At 39.2% G+C, this 21372-nt stretch overlaps 1 protein-coding gene across 5 annotated transcripts in view; it reads right to left on the reverse strand.

The window, feature by feature from the left end:
• The window catches only part of pde4d (phosphodiesterase 4D, cAMP-specific), a 211950-nt gene that overhangs the window by 69300 nt on the left and 121278 nt on the right, over positions 1 to 21372 (reverse strand). Inside the window, exon 2 of one of the 5 annotated variants that reach the window (XM_085425795.1) lies at positions 14144 to 14194. The exons of the other annotated variants lie outside the window; for them this stretch is intronic. The gene's annotated coding sequence lies outside the window, so the exon portion shown is untranslated. The remainder of the gene's footprint in view (positions 1 to 14143; positions 14195 to 21372) is intronic. 5 annotated transcript variants of the gene reach the window in all.

Below are 21372 nucleotides of genomic sequence, written 5' to 3' on the forward strand. Positions count from 1 at the left end.
TGTCTAAAGCTCCTGTCGAGCATGCACTCAGATGACATTCAAACACATTTCATGCCTGAGTGACCATAATAGTCACTTTGCCTTAAAAAGTAGCAATGGCAATCTCACTAGATTGGACATTTAACATTTACATATCACTTTCAATATGAAACAAGACTGAGCAGTGAACAACTGCATTAATGGATAAGCAAGAGCATGATTCCAACTGTACATGCGTCTGTCTGACTTTCTCAACTCACTATGAAAAATAGTGGCGTTGGAGAGGGCTCTAAATGCCAATGTACATAACAAAAATCGAACTCGCCCACTTTGTCTGCCTTTCTTTTAGTGTTTAAATATTAACACAAAGCCAACTGCTAAGTTGGGGAAAACCAGCCCAAAGAGCACTTAAAAAAAAATGTTGTGGTCACAGTGATTTAACTGGAGAAATGAGTACCTGACCCCTCCTCACTGCTTTTGTTACACGGGAAAACCAAGTGTTAGATGCTTGGCTTGGGTCTGCATGGTGTCATTTTTAACATGACTTCTCTGTCGGGACTCTTCTGAAAACCTATGCCACAACCTGATGTGTACATCTCTAGAAATGCGATGCGTCGACAGAGCTGGCAAATTTTGCTCTGTTGGATATCGTCGATTCCTCCTGTGTATTTCCGGCTACTTTTTAACAACGTTTTTTGAGTAGATGGTTGAAAGAATAATAAGGAATAGTGCAGACGCTGGAACCACTCGTGTGGGTAAGTCAGCCGTTAGTGAAAGTGTATCTTTTGAAATGCGTTGGTTATAGCAGTAAGTCACAACTTTTACTTCAAATGTCAATATTCTTGGTTTTTGGTTTATGGGCCACTTATTCAAGTGGACAAGTCAGCAACTATAGGCAACTAAAGAAATTTGCTAGCAATCAGAGCAATCACAAGAAACAAGTTGGAGATAAAATATTTTTCCCTAGCAACTGTAGGGGAGTGGGGGAGTCGCTAGTCTGTAGTACTGTGTGACTGAGGCCTAACTGCTTGCTGCACAAGTCTGTAGAAAATGTTAAAATTAATTAAATACTTAATTAAATTTTAAAATAAATAATCCAGCGTTATTACTGATTTTAATAAACTGTGAGTGAGATTACTGTCTTACAAAGAAATATAAACTTTCAGTAACATGTTACTTTGTAATTCAAATGAGATACCATGTGTTAGAACATCCTTCTCACAAATGGAAACTGTTCAATTTAATTGTCCGTTTGGCTTAAACTGTCTCTGTTGTTTTTAATGCTGTGGTCCTCTCTAGGCTTGTTTGTTAATGATGTAGAAAGATGTCTAGTCTACATACTGTTTGCAGATATGTTAAAATAGCTTGTACTGTATATTGCTATCATATGTATACAGTTTGCCCAGGGTCACACTGCATTAACATCTGTGTATATCCTATCCAATATTCCCCGTACCTCCATTACCAGCCTTGGTGTCAGCTCTGTTGCTGAACTCCTCCAAAAATAGACTTCTCCTGCATTGCACCAACGTTGTGTCACAGTTGCAGCCAAAGCATTCGGCTGGCTCCCCCTGCATTGTCTGTGCCTTAATCACAGCACTGGATGAACCCAGTGTCTGGGTGTGATTAGTAGTTCCTCTGAGGGATTATATGACCCAATGATGACCTCCTCTGATATGCTAATTACTGTAGGCTCAGGGGAAAATTCAGGTGGCTGTTACTTAGATACCATTCAGCCTAGTCTGTTTATTATCAGCAGCAGCAAAAAATTGTCTTAGAAAGTATGACTGTTTTGTCCAGTCATTTTTCGCACGCGAAAGCTTTTAATGTGACACCAAAGCCTACTGGAATTTGTGCACCTGTTCGTTTCATTTATCTACCACATTAAAATGCACATTTCATTTCTCATAAGATGAGATTTTTATTTTCAAAGTATTTTTAACTGCTTTCAACTCAGAAGACAGGCATTTGAAAAAGATTTTGATAGACATATGATATCTTTTATGAACTGTCTGATACACTGTGGACTAAGACTGCTTTAATCCACACTCTGTTTGCTTTCACTTGGCTCAAACATGTGATTGTCAGTATGCCACTGGAGGGTAGAGTGATAGTTTTATGATTTATACATCATATCCAAGACAAAGAAGCATTTGTGTTCTCTAGCAGCATAATCTGCCCCTGATATTGTACCATGTGGCTGCCGGCTGTAGCTGAAATACGATTTTGAAAGAAACAGATAAGGTAGTAAACAGTGACAGGACTGCAGCCATACAGAACTCATCTGCATGAGGCTCCAAAGCCTCTTTGCTTTCATATAAGTTTATCAAAAAGAAACAAATTCAAATCAGATAAACAGTTTCTCTGATCTGTACTTTTATCTCTGTGATGCTGTACTTAACCTTGTTAGCTAGGTTATCTGTGCACTAAGCTAGCATATCACACATATAATAAAATAGCTAGCTTACTGTTACCATCTTGGTTTATCTTGTTGGCTTCTTATGAGCACAAAAGCCATTGCACAACTAAAACTGATGATGGCTTTTGAAAATATTTGTTCAAAACCAAAAACACTGAAAATTTGCTCCAACTGTACCATGAGAAAATTTCACTCAAAACTATAAATGTCAACTTTATGGTGGGACTAGAAGAAATGACAGAATCACCACATTCACTGAGATCCACACTAAAATGCGTCATCTGGGAACCACTGACGTGGTGGCCACCAATTCCAGACTCATGGCTAAAAACAGTCAGGGAGAAAAGAAAGACGAGAATAAGGAAGAATATACCCCTTCAAGCCAATGAGCTACACCAGAAAATTCCTTGAAAGACGAAATGGTACGTATGGCTTAAACATGGGAATGACTATACTGAAGGAAATTTGTGTAATGGAAATTAGTTGCAAGGCATCTCCCTCTCATGTGTTCTCTGACTGTCCTAAATTCCATTAAAGGGCATGAATTATGAAGAAAGAGCAGCATGTAGGAAAGAGCACTGTGGGGGACTTGTGTGACATTAAACTGTTAAAGTAATTACACGTTAGGAGGAGGCTTGCAGGCTGTAAAATTATCTTACTCTGAAAATGGCTGTCTGTGACATTCTGTCTGCAAACTGAAGAGGAAACCACTGAACTCTGTTCACACAGAAGAGCACACGCCCTTCCAAATACTTGTATAACGGGCTCACAAGTTTAGATACACAGCAATAAATGTTAAGCAAAGGGCCAGAGCTAATATAAAAGGTAAAAATCTAAGAACTAATAATAATAAAAAAATTCTAGACAATTCTAGGCATAACCTGCTGGTTCACAATAATCATAAACCTCTGAAGTATCATATTAAAGGCATCATTATACAGACAGATACATTTTAAAATGTGCAGCAAAACCACGAGGTTGCCTCATCAAGTATACAGTTAAAAAAAGGTGTTAAATAGAAAATAAAGTGTGTGATACAAATGTGTTGCATATTTATTCATTGAGTCACTCAAAAATCAGTATGCTATTTATTAGATTTACAGAATACTATATGTGGCAAACAACAGTGTATATATGCTAGTAGCCAGACATATTATTTTTTTAAAACTTGCACAGTAATAAACACTGTATCTGTCTTGATTTATAGCACTGTGTAGAAGTCTTGAGTTACCGCTTTTTATTTATACCTTGTAGGAAAATGGTAAATAGATGCAGTGCTTTACCAATTAGCTGCGGTAATGTCTTAAAGACATAAATAGCTGGATGACCTCTGATGTTCTGCTTTTAAATTCAGATAAAACTGAGGTTATTGTACTCGGCCCTAAAAATTTTAGAAATATGGTATCTAACCAGATTCTTACTCTGGATGGCATTACCTTGGCCTCCAGTAACACTATGAGGAATCTTGGAGTTATCTTGGAGTTTTTGACCAGGATGTCCTTAAATGGACATATTACACAAATATGTAAGACTGCTTTCTTCCATTTGCGCAATATCTCTAAAATTAGAAACATCCTGGCACAGAGTGATGCTGAAAACTAGTTCATTCATTTATTATTTCTTGGCTGGACTACTGTAATTCATTATTATCAGGATGTCCTAAAGACTCCCTGAAAAGCCTTCAGTTAATCCTAAAATACTGCAGCAAGAGTACTGACAGGGACTAGAAAGAGAGAGCATATTTCTCCTGTATTGGCTTCTCTTCATTGGCTCTCTGTTAAATCCAGAATCAAATTTAAAATCCTTCTCATCACATACCAGATCTTGAATACTCAGGCCCCATCTTATCTTGATGACCTTATAGTACCATATCACCACATTAGAGCACTTTGATCTCAGACTGCAGGCCTACTTGTTGTTCCTGGAGTATTTAAAAGTAGAATGGGAGGCAGAGCCTTCAGCTTTCAGGCCCCTCTTGTGTGAAACCAGCTCCCAGTTTGGATTTGGGAGACATCCTCTCTACTTTTAAGATTAGGCTTAAAACTTTCCATATGATAAAACATATAGTTAGGGCTGGACCAGGTGACCCTGAATCCTCCCTTAGTTACACTGCAATAGGTGTAGGCTGCTGGGTAATTCCCATGATGCATTGAGTAATTTTTCTTCAGTCACCTTTTCCACTCACTATAGACCTCTCTGCATTTAATCATTAGTTATTATTAATCTCTGCCTTTCTTTCACAGCATGTCTTCCTTCTCTCACCCCAACCGATAGCGGCAGATGGACGCCCCTACCTGAGCCTAGTTCTGTTGGTCGGTTTCTTCCTGTTAAACCTAAGCGCTTGCTCATAGGGGGTCATATGACTGCTGGGATTTTCTCTGATGTATTATTGTAGAGTCTACCTTACAATATAAAGCGCCCTGAGGCAACTTTTGCTGTGATTTGGCGCTGTATTAAAAAAACTGAATTGAAAAGTTTATTAATGCAGTGGTTTATAAATCTGCAAACAATAATGGAAATACAGTGGATAAGGCAATTCTTCAAAAAAGTCTTAAGAAATAGTTCTCAAGGCTTCTTAAAGGACATTCAAAGATTTTCTTTGGATATTGGCTGCCTTTTCTTCCATTTTCTGTCATGATATCCCACACTGCTTGAATATTGTTGAGGTCTGGGCTCTAGGGAAGCTGACAATGCACTGTTAGTGTCTACTGTGTGTTGCTCTATTCAGGTATGCTTTTACTGTATTGGCAGTGTGTTTGGGATCACTGTCATGCTGAAAAATGAAGATGCTGCCAATCAGATGTTTTCCAGATGATACTGCATAGAGAATCATTATCTGATCTTTCTGCGTTCATAATTTCATAAATTTTAATCAAGAGTTCCCACAGCACTCCTTGAAATGTAGCTCCAAATCTTGACAGAGCCTCCGCCATTTTTTTATAGATGGCTGTAGACCATGATTGATCATGATTCAAACCAAAAATTTCAAATTTGTATTATTGAATCTATGAGACCATTTGCCACTGATTTTCAGTCCAATTATCATATAATTACCTCAGCATTTTCTCCCTGTTTTCCTTTCATAGGACTGTTTTCTTGACCCTTCAGCTGAGACCCTTTTTGATAAGGCTTCAGTGAAGGGTAGATGGATCCAGGTGCATCTCCCAGGTCCTATGTTAGGTCTTTGCTGGATTTTCTTTTCCCCTGCTCCTTAAGAACATAACTTTACTGTTCATCTGCCGTAGATAGTTTTTTAGGCCACATCTTCTTGTGTCCTCCACTTGTCCTGTTTCTTTAAATCCTTCAAGGACACACTGCACAGCACACGTTTTTGGCAAGTAGCTGGGATTCTTATTGGTGCAACAATGCTAATTTTGCATTTTTTACAGATTCAATTAAAAGAAAAGGGAAAAACAATATGTCTTTTTGTGACAGGTGTGTCCAAAGACACCCTGTAAAACTGGTTCTTTGGTAAGTTGTCTGTCATGTGCAGACAACATTGGTTTATCCCTTGGATTAGGTCCCTTTTTAATGCTGGAATGATTCATAGGTCAGTGTTAAGTGGTTCAAAAAAGAAAAAAAAAACAAGGACTATTCTGAAAATGAGCCACTGTCCAAAGAGAATCTCTGAAAGACTTTCAGAAACCCTGGAGAACTATTACTCAATACCACTTACAAAAAAAAGTCTTGAAGCAAAATATAGAGAAATGAGACGTTTGCACGGTACTGTAGTTCCTGTTAAAATGAGTCATTGTTGTGTGACTGGATAGGAAAAATGATTTCCATTATCCTGAATAAGGTTGTGACAACAATGCTGTAACCATACTGATATTCCATTTTGGAATTTTGACCACTATATAGTCATTATTAGTGGAATACAGTGACTTTATTTCCTAGTCTTTGCACAGTATATTGACAATATTCAGATAAATAAAATCTTTCTTTCACAACAATAATAAATGTAATAAAATGACCTCTATTACCCTCTGAAATATCACATAAAGCATAGACTCCAAAACAATAAGTCCCATTATGGTTGCATTAACTTTTTTTTTCTGTAATCAGTATCATAGTACACATTCATCATTGCTTCTTGACTAAATCTGACAGGAAAAGCTGAGGAGCAGACAGCAATGGCCATGCCACCCCTGTCTTCTCTCTAATATGACATTTAAAAGTCAAACTATCACCTTCCTTTCTACCACACCTCAACATCACCACATGAAATCTGCCAGCATACTAGGAAATGCTCCGCAGGTGGGTTCAAGTTGGAAATGGCTGGTGAGAGAATACTGTCACTAATAACGGCAGAACAACATTTAATGTAAAATAGATCCTATGATGAGATGAAGAGAAGAGAAGAGCATTATGTGGCGAGAGATCCACTAAATGTTTTATAAGATGCAGTGTTGCAATTGGGGATGGGATGGGAGGGTAAATGGAGTTTTAAGATGTGTAAAGATTCTGTAAAAGTCAGCGTGTGGGTGAGAGGAGATCTGTGTAAGGCTTGTTACATTTTTGTGAAATCTACGCGAGGCTGGTGGGGTGTGGTGAACTTTTCACATCATCTGGAAGTAGCTCACTTTATTCAAGAAATAAAGAGTGAGAGTTACTTGGAGTGTGGTGGAATAAAGTAAAGTAAAGTAAACTGAACTCATTGTTAAGTTCAAGATATCAATTTGAGATGATGATATGGTGTTTTATCCTGCTGGAAGCAGCCATCAAAAGATGGGTAACATCTTGATGGCTGAGCAACAATATTCAGGGGTCATGGTGGCCTGTGGTGCTTTATGGTGTGGTCCTGGCACCTTGGAATACAGAGTGACTTCACTCCCTAAAAGCAAGGAAAACCTGGATTTGTTCTGGTTCTTCAGCATGGTAGAGCCTTTCAGGTATCACCAACAATACAGCAAAATACTTGTATGTTTGCGCTTAAAAAAAACGCTGCACAATACACAACAGTGGCAGAAGAGATTAGTATTTTTTAATTCAATTCAATTTTATTTATATAGCACCAAATCACAAGAGTTGCCTTAAGGCGCCGTTTTACTATTTAGGTTCACTGTCGACATCTTGGACCGTTTACTTGGTTGGGTTGCTCCAACTTTTCAAGTAGGAAATTTCTAGTTGCCATCTGGCACCAACAACCATGACAGATTCTAATTCCAACAGGGAACTTGGAAATTAAGACTTTGGATTTAATCAGGGATGCATCAAAAATGATGGTCAGGGGGTAGCAGCCCACAAAATCCCAAGAAAACATCCCCCACACAATTACACCACCACCAGCAGCCTGATACAGACTAGGATGGATCCATGCTTACATGTTTTTTATTACACAAAATTCTAGCCTTATATTTTGCCTAAATGTTGCAGCAGAGCAAACAATGTTTTTCATATCTTATTGTGTACTATTTAAGTGAGTACATGTAAACTGAAGGCTCGGTTTCCTGTTCTTAGCTCTTTGGAGTGGCAAAGAGCTGGTGGTTTTCTGCTGCTGTAGTCTAAGGAGCTTGGAAAGAAAAGCGTCTGGACTTCTTTAAGTTGCTTGAAGACGTTTCACCTCTCATCTGAGAAGCTTCTTCAGTTCTAGGGTCAAATGGTGGAGAGTCCCAGATTGAAACCACGTGGGAGTATCCCCCCAAAGGTGGACAAAAAGGACCCCCTGATGATCCTCTACCTAATCACACAAGCCAAGGTGTGAAAACAGGTGTAGGTCACAATCAGCCAGGGTTTCGGGTGAGCTCATTGTGAAACCTGGCCAGACACTATCATGTGATTTCCTGAGGTCAGATGGCCCAGGATGTGAGTGGGCGTTAAGGCGTCTGGGAAGGGATCTCAAAACTGGATTATAGATGGCAGACAGTTGGTGTCGTAAGCCACCGCCTCTGTTCAAAGATAGTCGCTCACAGTGGACATAAATGGCTTCTTTCACTCCTCTTTCAAACCATCTGTCTTCTCTGTCCAAAGTGAACATTGGCATCCTCAAAAGAGTGACCTTTGTCCTTTAGATGCAGATCGACTGCTGAGTCTTGTCCCCTGGAGGTGGCTCTTCTCTCTTCTAAATCTGGGACTCTCCACCATTTGACCCTAGAACTGAAGAAGCTTCTCGGATGAGAGGTGTAATGTCTTCAAGCAACTTAAAGAAGTCCAGACGTTTTTCTTTCCAAGCTCCTTAGACTACGATGACCTGGATGACTGAGAACCTTCACAGACATTCTGCTGCTGTAGTCCAACTGCTTCACGGTTTGAGATGCTCTTCTGAGCACCTTGGTTGTATCGAGTTATTTGAGTCACTGTTGCCTTCCAATCAGCTGGAAGCGTTCTGGCCATTCTTCTCTGACCTCTGACATCCACAAGCGATTTCGGTCCAGGAAATTGCTCCTCACTGGATATTTTCTCTCTTTCCTGAGATGGCTGTGTGGGAAAATCTGAGCAGCTCAGGAGTTTCTGATACTTAGACCAGCCCATCTGGCACCAACAACCATGACATGTTCAAAGTTACTGAAGTCACCTTTCTTCCCCATTCAGATACTCAGTTTAAGCTTTAGCAGGTCATCTCGACCATATCTACATTCCTGAGTTGTTGCTATGTGACTGACTGACTAGATATTTGTGTTAGGGATATACCTTTTGGCACACAGGCCTGCACTTGATATAGCTGTGGGCTTCAAAATTGTAACCGGAGAAGAAATCACAACTCTGAACAGTTTTAACATGAGATCAAAGGAAGAGCCTACTGCTTTACTGGGAGCCATAAAACATCTTGTTTCAAAAATTTAACTTACGTGTAGACTGACACAGAAGGGTGTATCATTCCAATAAGTATATGTCATCCAACAAGGTGACTCTGCTCACTGACAAATATTCACTCCAGTTCAAGTAAAATTCCTCCCTCGGATATGTTATATAAAGCTCCCTGATGCTCGCTGCATTCTAGGAATTATTTTGTAATCAAGTGTTATATCCGCTCTCTCCTAACCTGCATCATCCACTTGGTTTTCTACAGTTCCAGGATGAATTTTCAACAGGCTCCAGGGAACATTTCTGAACACTCTGTATTGCAGCTGTGCTGTACATGTGGGTGGAGGAATCAATGTGAAAATGACAGCCTAATGAGTTTTCCCAGTCAATAAAAGTGTGAAGTCATTCCACTTAGTCAAAGTGCATCTTCAAGCATGACAACTGAGGCTTATGTAGAAAAAAGAATGCAGATGCTTTCTCTGTATTGGATTTTAATTTCTCTAAGACTGTTAAATCTTAGAGGAAAATGCGAGTAGTGGACACTAAAATTGATCACACTTTTGATGCCTCAAAGACATGCAATTAATAAATCTGATTATAGACGAACAGAAAATATCTCCTGTATTATAAGAGCTTAAGTCACAGCTCTGACACAGAGAAACTTTAGCTTTCTAATGATTTGCTTGATTAAAAGGAACAAAAGGAGGGAAAAAAACAGTGATAAAGTGACAAAAACGTAATTTTGTTTTGAAAATAAATAAAGTCTTGGTAGTGGCGCTTCGCAGTTAAATGAAAACATTTCTAGCTGCTGTGTTAATACCACCTGTAGACATTGCCAGTACTTTTAAAAATGCAGATGCAATATGCAGCATCGACCATGTGTTCGAGGGTACTTGTGTGTGTGAATGAGACAAATGAAACAGGCTGTATTTCATAATGCTACTGGAGGTCAACAGGGTACCTTTTAATTGAAACACCGGTTCTCTTACCAGGCCACTGAAAATCTGATCCCACCAACACAGTCCTGTGGAAGCAGATGTAAATGCCATCCTCTTAAATAACTACAGATGTTTTCTTTCAAATTCTGTGGACTGGCTGGCTGAATTGAAAAGGAAAGAAACATGTTTCTAGATACCCTCAGGAGAAAGCCCATTTGCCTAATGTTAACATTTACACAGAGGAGTAAATGGGCATATCCAAAAGCTAAAGGTAGGATGTTTTTTCTTTACAGGTGAGGCAACCATAGACTATATATAGAAGAAGGATAAAGCCTCCAAGGTGTACAAAAATGAAGCTAACGCAGAAGTGCCTTAAACCTGCATTAAGACCCACATTAGAGGGAAAGCAAAGCTGTTGATATACCAGTTGCTTTATGTTCCTACCCTGACATAAGGCCCTGAGCTCTGGGCAGTGACCAAAAGAATGATGTCATGGGCTCAAATGAAATGTAGTTCCTCATAATGGTGGAATCTCCCTTTGAAGAGGGAGGGCCTGAGGGGAGAGACAATACTCTTCCACATCGGAAGGAGCCAGTTGAGGTGATTCAGGCAACTAACTAGTATGCCTCCTCTGTGAGGTGTTTCAGGCATGCACTGGGGTAGAACCAGGACATACTGGCTTGAGAACACTGTGTAGAGGGAAGTCTGGACCTGAACAACCATGGATGGATGGCCCTCGTGTTTACTTGATCATATTACTTTGCTGTTGTAGTCTCAATCATCAGTTTCATGTCTTAATGAATACAACATGATGTTCAATTATGGTTTAATTTAGATGAAAAGAGATTGCAAAGTACGAATTATTGTGTGGCTACCTTGTGATTGACAAGTCACAACCGTGTAAGCACGAAGTGTGCCTCGGTTCCTCAGCTACATTTACCACTTGCTTGTCAAGCCCAGGCCAGCAGAGTGGTGCGGTGGTTTAAAATGTCACTTAACGAGATTGTCCTGGATTCTAACACACCACTGAGCTGGTTGTATCATATGTCCCCCTGCGTTTCCATGGGTTCTTTTAAGGTACTCTAGCATCCTTGCATAGTACAAAGATATGCATATGTACATGTCCATAGGTTGGACTGTGAGTGTGAATGGCTGTCTGGGGTGCACCCTGCTCTTTGCTCCGTGGCAGCTGGAATAGACTCCAGTCCATCCATGACCCTGAACTGGGCAAGCAGTTAAGAAACTCGATGGATGATTGTCAAGTTGAGTTTGAGAAAAAAGACGGCAATGGTGAAAATGCTCAAATAGCATGAAAATCGCTTCACAAATGAATGAATCTCATTACGGCAGCTATCTTTAATATATAGTCTATGCACCTGACACAGTGTCAGCCACAGACAATAACAAAGCATTATGTTACTGCTATTAAGTGCTACTGACTGAGTAGCGGCTAATTCCCACAGCTGAGTTATGGACAGTGAAACATCTACTTAGCAAGCCTGGCATGCCATCAGTCAGTCAGCTGTTGCTGCAAGGAGTGTTTCAGATTTAGTAGATGTTAAGTATAAAGAAAAAAACATGCTTTAAAAACAAATAATTACCTGGATTATATTATGCAACTGAACGGTTCAATAGTCAAGATATAAATGTATTTATCATACGTTCTTCTCATCTCCTAAAACCAAGAAGAAAACAAAAAAGAATCTTTGCATTTTTTCTTTATGAGGAATATAATAGGTCCCTAAGAGCAGAAATGAATTCTCTTCAAAGTGACTGGTATAAAGGGAGTACTCATAAAAATTCTTGCTTTCTCTGACCGTGACTGCAGTTGTATCACAGGAAGTATGCTGCAGAGTGGGTGGGGATGGATGCATGAATACACCAACAAAGAGAATACAGTTATATTACAAGGAAGGCACAAGCAGAACGAGGCACAGAACAAAGCAAAGACAGAAAAACAACGAGAGAACAAACAGAATGCTGATTTGAATGCCTCTACAAGTTGTTGTCTACAAGCTCCGTATCAGCACAAAAGATCCCTTAAATCCCAACCAAACTCCACATCTCCAAAAATTGCTATACTCCACACAAGCAGTACATGTACAAATGCAAAAAAAAAAACCCAAACAAACAAAAAAAGTAGAAAGGGATTGAGGAGAAAAAGAGAAGAGAGAGTGAGAGAAAGGCCAATAGTATGAGAACATGACAACAACATAGTTACATAAGAGATAGAAGCAGCATGGGAGCTACCATAGGGTAGCTCCTGGGCTTCTGCGAGTTGCAGAATGACGCATTGCCCTCACATACACACACACACACGCACACACACACTCACAAACCCCTCTCAGTGCAGTAAATGGCACATATTCACACCGATGTGCTCTATGCAAGAGAAGCCACACCCACACATTTATCACAATCTAGCTCACGACAGCAGGAGTGACAATACACTTACTATAACACTGCCTAGCAGCAGAGGAGCAGAAATACAATATTTACAATCAGTTCAATCCATGTACTATTAAGAGACCACAGGGTACAGCAGCCATGAGCCAATAAAATAATAAGTAGCCTTATATCCACCCACTCTTCTTGTATGGGGTCCCTAACTGATATTTTGGCTTTTCCCAGCCATTACAGCTGCTTCATACCTCTGCATGCAGTCTAACTGATAATAAATGGTGAGATTTATCAAGTGCAGCTCAGCTGCTAAATGTCAGATTTTGAGCCTAGGCAGGAATAGATGACTGATGGGGCTAACCTTTTTTTTCTAAGATCTATAAAGCAGGAAATTTTGCAATCAGCAAACCTACTATCTACTTAATTTATTCTTTCAATGCAATTTATTTATATAGCACAAAATCACTACTGTAGTCATCTCAAGTCACTTTCTGTTGTAAGGTAAATAGGGCTTTCTTATCCCAATAACGATATATATTGCAAAATAGTACATTTTCTGTAAATTCTGTGAATCTCGGGCAACTCGACTTGTGTGAAATGTTTTCAGCTGAGCATCGTGTACCTGGAGTCGAGTGTTTTGACCGATGCATGAAGCTACACCTTTTTAGACACAAGTAGTAATGGCCGCCGTTTTCTCTGTGAGTATTTATTACACAGCGTGCTGCGGGAAAAGCCTGTTCTAACGTTTGAGTCTAAGGTTTATTTTCAGCCCTTATGTATAAGTAAGCGTATAATATGAAACGATAGATGTTTTCATATCGTCATACATCGTCGTATCGAACAGCCCTAAAGGTAAAGACCCTACAAAAACACAGAGAAAACACCAACAATCACATGACCCTCTTTGGGGGCTCAAACGCTTGGTGACAGTGGAAAGGAAAAACTCACTTTTAACAGGAAGAAATCTCTGCAGAACCAGGCTCAGGGAGGCAGTTTCAAGCGTTGATACATTTCAAAATAGATGAATATTTTGACGCGCTTTCTTACTGATGTTTATGAAACAGTGTTCATTTTCAAGCCCATCTTTGTGTTAGATCTTTTTCACATTGTCTTTAAAAATACAATTTGCTTTTGTAGCAATCACGCTGCTTTGGTAGCTATTTTTAAATGCGGGCACACACACACACACGCATAGGTGAGATCAACTGATGAGCTTGAGGAACCTGCATTCCTCCCATCTGGGAATGTAGAAGCAGGCTGCTGTAGAGCGCTTTGCCCTAAACGCAGGAAATCAATATCCTGCAAGTTAATGAGATAGACCCCCTAACCTCAGCATCTGATTAGATAAACAGATTAGCAGCAAAACACACCACCGCCATTAGGTGAAGGGAGTGCAGATGTACACTGCTCATGATAGGCCCATTACACACACTGGCAAACTAACAATTAGTAATGAACATAAAAACAGAATGAAGCTGCTGATGTTCCTCCCAGAAAGATTCCCTTTGCGTTATTATCATCGTGTTAGGGATTAGTGCTTAATGCACTAGAAGTAGCAGTAATTTGATGGTGAAGGTGTTTTAATTGGGTTGTTTTTCAGTTTTTAACTATAATAAAAAATGTATTCACATCACAAAACAGAAAAAAAAAACAGCTACATTACCTTTTGAGGCATCTTATGTTCACATATAATCCATGCTGTTTTGTCACTTACCTAAAAAAGAGAACCGAAACAGAAGGGAGACAGAAGGGGAGAGAGAAGGTGGGGAAACAAAAGAATAATAGTTATCAGGATAATCTGTTGACTGCCCTGAGTTGTAATTTGTGCTTAAACAGGTAGCAGGGTATATTGTATGTTACTCCACCTGCTTCTTTTCACTCACATACACACAAGCTGGAGAAATGAGAAAGGCTGGGATTGTATATCAATACACTGCAGTGATGAAAAAGCTGCTCTCTCCTTATCTTTCTCCATCCCAATGCAAGAAACTGATCTGTGTCGAGCCTCCCATATTCAGCTTCCCATACCTGCCCCCCTTTGTTATCTGTGTCCAGAACTGATTAAAATGCCTGTATAATTATAGCGATGTCATAGATGCTGAGAAAAAGAAGGCCACTGCAAGAACCACATATCACTAGTAAACTAACGTAGTTTAGGAAACTGGGGGAGAGCAGCCTGCCCTTTGGATAACAGAGATGAAAGAATACTTAAACAAAATAAAAATTTGAGAAAATGAAAATTTTAACTAATAAATTATACTAGTACTATACCATTAAAATGGTGGTTAAAACACACAGACACACTCACATACACACACACACACACAATCATACACTTGTGCCTTCCACCTGGCTGCGTCAGCAACAGCACAACACAAAAGGTTATAAAAAGTCAAGAGGTGCAAGACTGACTGAATGCCATTTGTGTGAGGTCACTTTTGTCAGGCGACACTATTCGCCAGGGTGAATATAACGAGCATAATAGTACATTTTTAGACACACCAGTTTTTATGATTAATTTCAAAAGGTCAGTCAAGCTCTTGTTCCAACAACAGGAGCAGTTAACATAAACAGTTAATATAAACCTTGGCTCATGTGTGGATTAATGTTAGCCATTTAACTATTAGCAACTCCACATTTTGACATCTCTGGTTGGTTTTGTTCTTACACTATCATAGTAACCTGGTTAGATTAGCATTACAACGGATCTATGACATAGTCAGAGTCTTCAGTTAGCATTAGCCAAGATGTTAGCTAATGCTAAAAAGTATCACTAGCAAACCAACAACAGTAACCTAAATTTGGCTAATATCAAACCTAACTTGATAATATATTTATTATATTGGCATTTTTTGAACCCACATTTCAAAGCTATGACATCCCAACAACATGATTGTTCAGTTGTAAAGTTGAATTTTAAAAGGTCAGTAAAACTTCAGTGTTTCAACCACACTTAAGTATTTCAACCACACAGTTGGCATAAACATTAACCTGGTTCATGTGCACATTGACGTTAGCCATTTAACTAGCAGCCGCACGATCTGATATCCTTGTGTTGGCGTTGTTTCTACGTCATCATAATCACATTGGTCCAGGATCAACATTGCAACTGTCCAGGGACATTGGCTAAGCATTCAGTTAGCATTAGCCAAGACATTAACTTCTAATTAGCAAGCTAATGTTATTAAAAACTATCACTAGCAAACCAACATGAGTAGCCTAAATTTGGCCAGTCACATAGTTTATCCTGGACTAACATTATTATGGCAAAGGATGCAGAAACAACACCCGCACCTGGATATCAGACACACCATTTACTCATATTAGCTGTCTATTAAGTTATCAGCAAGGTAGCAGCTAATAATGTGGTCGCTAGAAAGCAAATGTTATCAATCTATTTTGTCTCTTTGAAATTCTAGTATCATGACAATAATCATCACTACATTTTTCTTTTATTAGATACCTGGAGCAAAACTTGGATCAGTTTTAAAAACTGTGACACAAGAGAAACACTAAACTGAAACAATGAGCAAGCAGCATCCACATAAAGGATGACTTTTTAGTATAGGTAAAGTCACTACTGCTGCACTGCAGTACTGCAGAGCAATATTAAAATATATGTTATAGAATCATATAAATGTGTTTATGTCCTGCAGCTGTCAGACTGCATTTATACTGTTTATACTGTAAAAGCTATCACATTAATATCGGAAGGGGCACTATCTTTAAAAATTTGAGGTTTTAAAGCTTTTTTTTTTTTTTAATTACTACCTCAGTGCTTAATTAACAATAAAACACAGTATTACTATCAAAGTCAATATTCGTTCATACTGACAAGACTACAACCCACCAGTGGGCCTTTTGATTTCCATCCATCAACTCCCATCCCCCACACGTCTTCTTTCCCTGCATTTTTCTGTCTATCTTCCCTCTTGGCCAAAAAGATTTGTAGCACGTTTAAATTGAAATGTCAAACATCTAGAAGAGGCACACCAACCAAAGTGAATGGCTGGTGTAACAATCAAAAAGGCAGACTCAAAGGAAATGAAACTAAAATGTTTCTTGCAGAGTTATGCTCAGAAGAAATGAGGCAAACTGCAACACAGAACGAAATCTAGATCCACAGATATGACAGTAAGCAGCGTCTTAAATGAAAAGGCCAGACACACAGGCAGGATGGCAAATGAAAACCGGCTTTCTTCTTCCAGCCATTGAAATCAAATTTATATCCCAAACTACTGATAAACACTTAAAATGTCACTATGCATCATTCAAGACAGTGAGAAAGAGCCTCAAGGAAAATTTTAAATCCTTATTTACTGAATAATTCAAGAACATTAGAAATATTCTTACTGTTGATAAAATGAAAACTTGCTTTCCTTTCAGAAAGGAACCACCTACCACCTAGACATTTTTTTTTTGTCCTTAAAGCATGCGTGATTTATTCCACCGACAATTTGAGAAAGACATAAACGTAACATTGACGGCTCTTGCATAACCATCTCAGTCTACTCTGTCAGTCATTATTCAGGAACATCTTTGAAATGTCTTGCTCAAGGGACAAAGAAGAGCCTTTTAAAGGGAGAACCTGCTGGAGATATAACACTATCCATTCGCAAATTGTCATTGGTGACATTTATGGAGAGGCAGAAGGTTTGCAGGCAGCAAAGACACCAGGCTTTAAAGAATACACATACTTTCAGACTCATTTCTTAGTATGGCAGCCCAGACCTGACTGCACATTACTTGAACTTGGAAATATGTAGAATCATCAGTTCAAAGCCCTTTATTTTCTACAAATGGATGTGCACACTTGACTGCACTGGGAGAAAAGGGAGGATATGATGTATTTCATATCAGCTATCCTTCAGCCCGTATGTAACCTCAGCAAAAGCCCCATGACTCATGAAACCAGGCATCACCAGTGCCTTTGACTGCACACACCGTGAGCTCATGCTATACATGTCCTGAATGGAGCCAGTGCCAAAGGGTAGGCTGAAAGCTACAGTGACTAAAGCCCATTCTGCTCCAGGACTGTGAGTGAAGGGGTAAAGGACAACTCTCTTCAGTTAGCAGATTCTAATGAGGCATGTTTCCGTGGTGACTGGATTCTCAGCAGGTGATTTATGACATTGCGTAGTCATCACCTCCAGAGCTTCTGGTCCTAGAGTGAAGGGCGACAGCTTGTGATTGGGAACAGCTGTGGAAAACAGGTGTGTGCTTCTCATTACGGCCATAGCGAGATAATGATGCTTTTTAATCACTAGCCCAAGATACGAGACTGCGTGCGTGTGTGCATGTAGGACAGCGTGAAGATTCTTAGCTTTGTATGTGCCTAGTTGCATTGGAAGTGCATGTTTGCACCTTTCATGAAGGATTTGTAGAGAGATTTGCATGTCTTTTCAAGTGTAATTCTGTACATGTGTATCTGTGTTCTGTGAGCACTTGTGTGAGAGTGGATGGATAATGAAAGAGAAAAATCAACCGGTAATAGGATACGAGCACAAGCATCCTCTCCCCAGAAAATACTTGCTTTTTTATGGGCAATTCCAAAATGAAAGCACCAAGCAAGAAAGCAGTGACGCAAATAGTACGAGGGCCACATGCCGCTTTTCCACAAACTGCAAAGCATTGTCTCCATGTTGTAGTGTGGATTAAAACCCTGTTATCGTGTCTTTTCCCTCTCTTTTCTTAAGCTCAAGAGGAAGAATAATCAGGACTATAAAGGAAGGTGAGGGTGGTATAAAGGCAAAAAAGAGAGAGGAAAAAGAAGGTCTTCAATTTTGAGGCATCACCTCTGAGCAACACTTAAGAACTTAAGCTCCACAATAAACAGAAATAACAAAGCTCTAATTAATCATAGCAGCTTATTCCTCATGTCTCGGTCTAAAATTGGGAACCCACCGATAGCTGCTTTCCCACCCTGAACAAGTATTGTGGATCCCCTTATGGGGAGGCAGGCTTGTACACATGCATTACATAAAGTACACAGGCAGAGGAGAAAAAAAGCACACTTAAAAAACAAATGCATGCATTGGTTGCACATTCAGTTTATCAACAAATACTGTCTGCTCAGCCACCCACTCGCAATATATAACTGCACCGTACAAGCCCTGCATGCACTATCAGTAAATACACATTAGACTTAGTCTGAGCACTTGCTGCTAAATTTTGGAAAGAATAGAGAAAATATGTGTGATTTAGCGATCAATGTAATGGATTAGAGTTAAAGTGGAGTTCTTAGGCCTGGTCATCATAACAAATGCCTTTAGTTCAGTTCAAATCATTGATCTCGCTCTGCTGTTTTTCAAATCATCTCTCAGTGGTGAAACTGAAGCAGGAATTATGTGCATGTACGTGCACCGAATAAGAAGCAAGAATGGCCGAACAAAGGAAAAATTACCAATATCACATTTTGGAGATTTTCTCCAATGCTTTACTTGTATTGTTTCTTGTACGCTCCTAGCTGCACATAGAGAAGGTTTGCAAAGTCTATACCAAAGTTATTTTCATGTAAAAACAACACTGTTGCTGAGCTGTCAGAAATAATTAACCTGAGGAATAGCTTGGCCTTGTAGCCCACCAGTATTTTCTAGAGACACTTTTGCAAAGTCAAACTCTAAAATTCATCAGTCATAAACAAAGTCGAATGAACCCAAGAGCCTGTTTATGTACGTCCCCACAACAATTTATGGAATGGACTTCATCATATGTTATTTATAAACAGACAATAAATGCCAGTTAATACGTTACTTTATCATACTCCATGATCATCACTTCATCAGCAAAGTGGTTACTGAGTTCATAAATTAATTAAAGGGTTATTTCCCATAGACTTCTACACAAATTAGCTTCTTTTTGCAGTTTGGTGAGTCGCCCCTTGCTGGCAAACGGAAAGAATGCAGGTTTAAGGCAGTTGTGCATTGGATTTATATACTATAATTCATACTAATGTTGCACAATTAAATTAATTTTCATCTCTAAATGAGCATGACTCCATCATATTTAAATCAGCATGTGCTACATTCTGAGGCTGAGTAACACTGGGTTAAAGGCAGATATGCAGCAAAAATCATGATGCAAGAAAAACATTTTTTGCCACTAAAATCAATAAATAATTATGACAAGTAATTGTGATCTCAATGATGATCAAAACAATCATGATGATCATTTTGCCTCCCAGTCATGCAGCCCTATTATAAACCGTACGCAAAGCGAAAGCTGTTGTCTTCCCTTTCCTCTAGAAACATTCTGAAGGCAGAGATTTTGTGAATAATTTCAGGGGACAGGAACAAACAGCCAGACAGGGCAACAAATTATAGATGATAGAGAAACATTAATGACATTGCATTGCTCATCTGCGTAGCTTCTTGCCTTGTTTTCACTCCCAATACTGAGCAACGAAAATGAATTAAAGTAGGAATGCTGCCAGCATCTCTAAGCAAGGTGACGTCTACAATTTTACTTAGACTTGACTAATTAGGAAGGGATTCACGGCATGAATGACCTAGCATATATTCCAAAAGGAAAACACAAGCTGCTTTAGGCTGTACATGGAGCTGAAGCCTGATAGGAATTATGCCGAGGATACTCTGCCTGTCAGTATACATTAGGTTTCCATTATATTTATGATTTACTTGTACGGTTGGGCTACGAAGGTCTGTTCATGTGCAGTTGTATGGTTGTTTGTTTTGCAGCGTTATACGTTGAGTAACAGTCTGTCACGTGAAATGAATTCCTCCCAGCAGACAATAAAGATATCATCGTCACGATCATCAAGTTACTCTTGCATCTTGTCACGGTCTTTTCCATCTAAATGAATAATGCAGGCTTCCTCTCCTCATGTGGAATCAGCCTCCGAATGCCAAGATTCTAAATAAGGTTGTACAAAATGAAAATTTAAGCCCTCTATGATAATATTCAAACATTAAATCTTAAACAAGCTCTGCATCACTTTCAAATTTCATACATTTTTTTTTAGATTTCAGTTCCAGTGCACTCATTTAGACTGTAGTGTTACGGATGTTAGAGTGTTTTTGTGATCACAAAGGTGAAGATTTTTAATACAACAGGAGGATGTGACAGCAGTTGCACGTCTTGCATCGCATTACTTGGCTCAAGATCAAATGCTAGTTGCTGAATCACACGTAAACATGTTCATCAGCAATCTAAGAAAAGGGCCTCTGGAAGTTAATGTGCTGATGCACGCTAAAAATCAACTTTGTAATATATGGTGGATCTTTCATCACTTACTTCACCATCTCTTAAAGATAAATGGATGAGGTTTTCTTATTTATGTCTCTGCTTAGGCTTGAGTACTGTAACACCTCACAGAAAGACAGCAGGGTTTTGTTTGGTTTGTTTTTTTTGCCAAGCTAAAATGGGCCTTTGGGAGCTTACTACACACATAAATCTTTATACATTTAAGACAAAGAGTCGGTGTCATCTTACCTAACAGCGGTCTATGTGTTTTCCTGTTATTTCTGGATATTTGAAGAGCAAAAGTGTTTTTTATGCGCAAGTAAATGAAACCCCACAAAACAATTTTGTCACACTAATGGCAATTTTTGTTTGAGGAAAGACCAAAATCTCTTTAGCGGGTGCCTATTTTGTTTTATATGCAGCCCTGGATAGAAACTTTAGGAGGTGCCATATCAACAGCCTGGGGCATTGTTAAAAAGAGGGCTTGCACTGGCCAGCTCAGCAACCCAAAAAAGGCCTGTGAGACCACAGAAGAAAACTAAACTGCATTCCTGGGTGAAAAAAAGCCCAACGCAGAGTAAGGAACACTTTTGACAAGGTAGGTGTGTTATTATCAGCATCTACAATCAAATACGTACCTTATGAATATCTACTGTTGAGAAGGTTTCCTTCAGTATGCAACGCACGGCT

The sequence above is a fragment of the Rhamphochromis longiceps genome, linkage group LG12 (assembly GCF_057381845.1).
Source record: "Rhamphochromis longiceps isolate RC_006_pf linkage group LG12, R_longiceps_female_GT1.1, whole genome shotgun sequence".
In the NCBI taxonomy this organism is placed as follows: Eukaryota; Metazoa; Chordata; class Actinopteri; order Cichliformes; family Cichlidae; genus Rhamphochromis; species Rhamphochromis longiceps.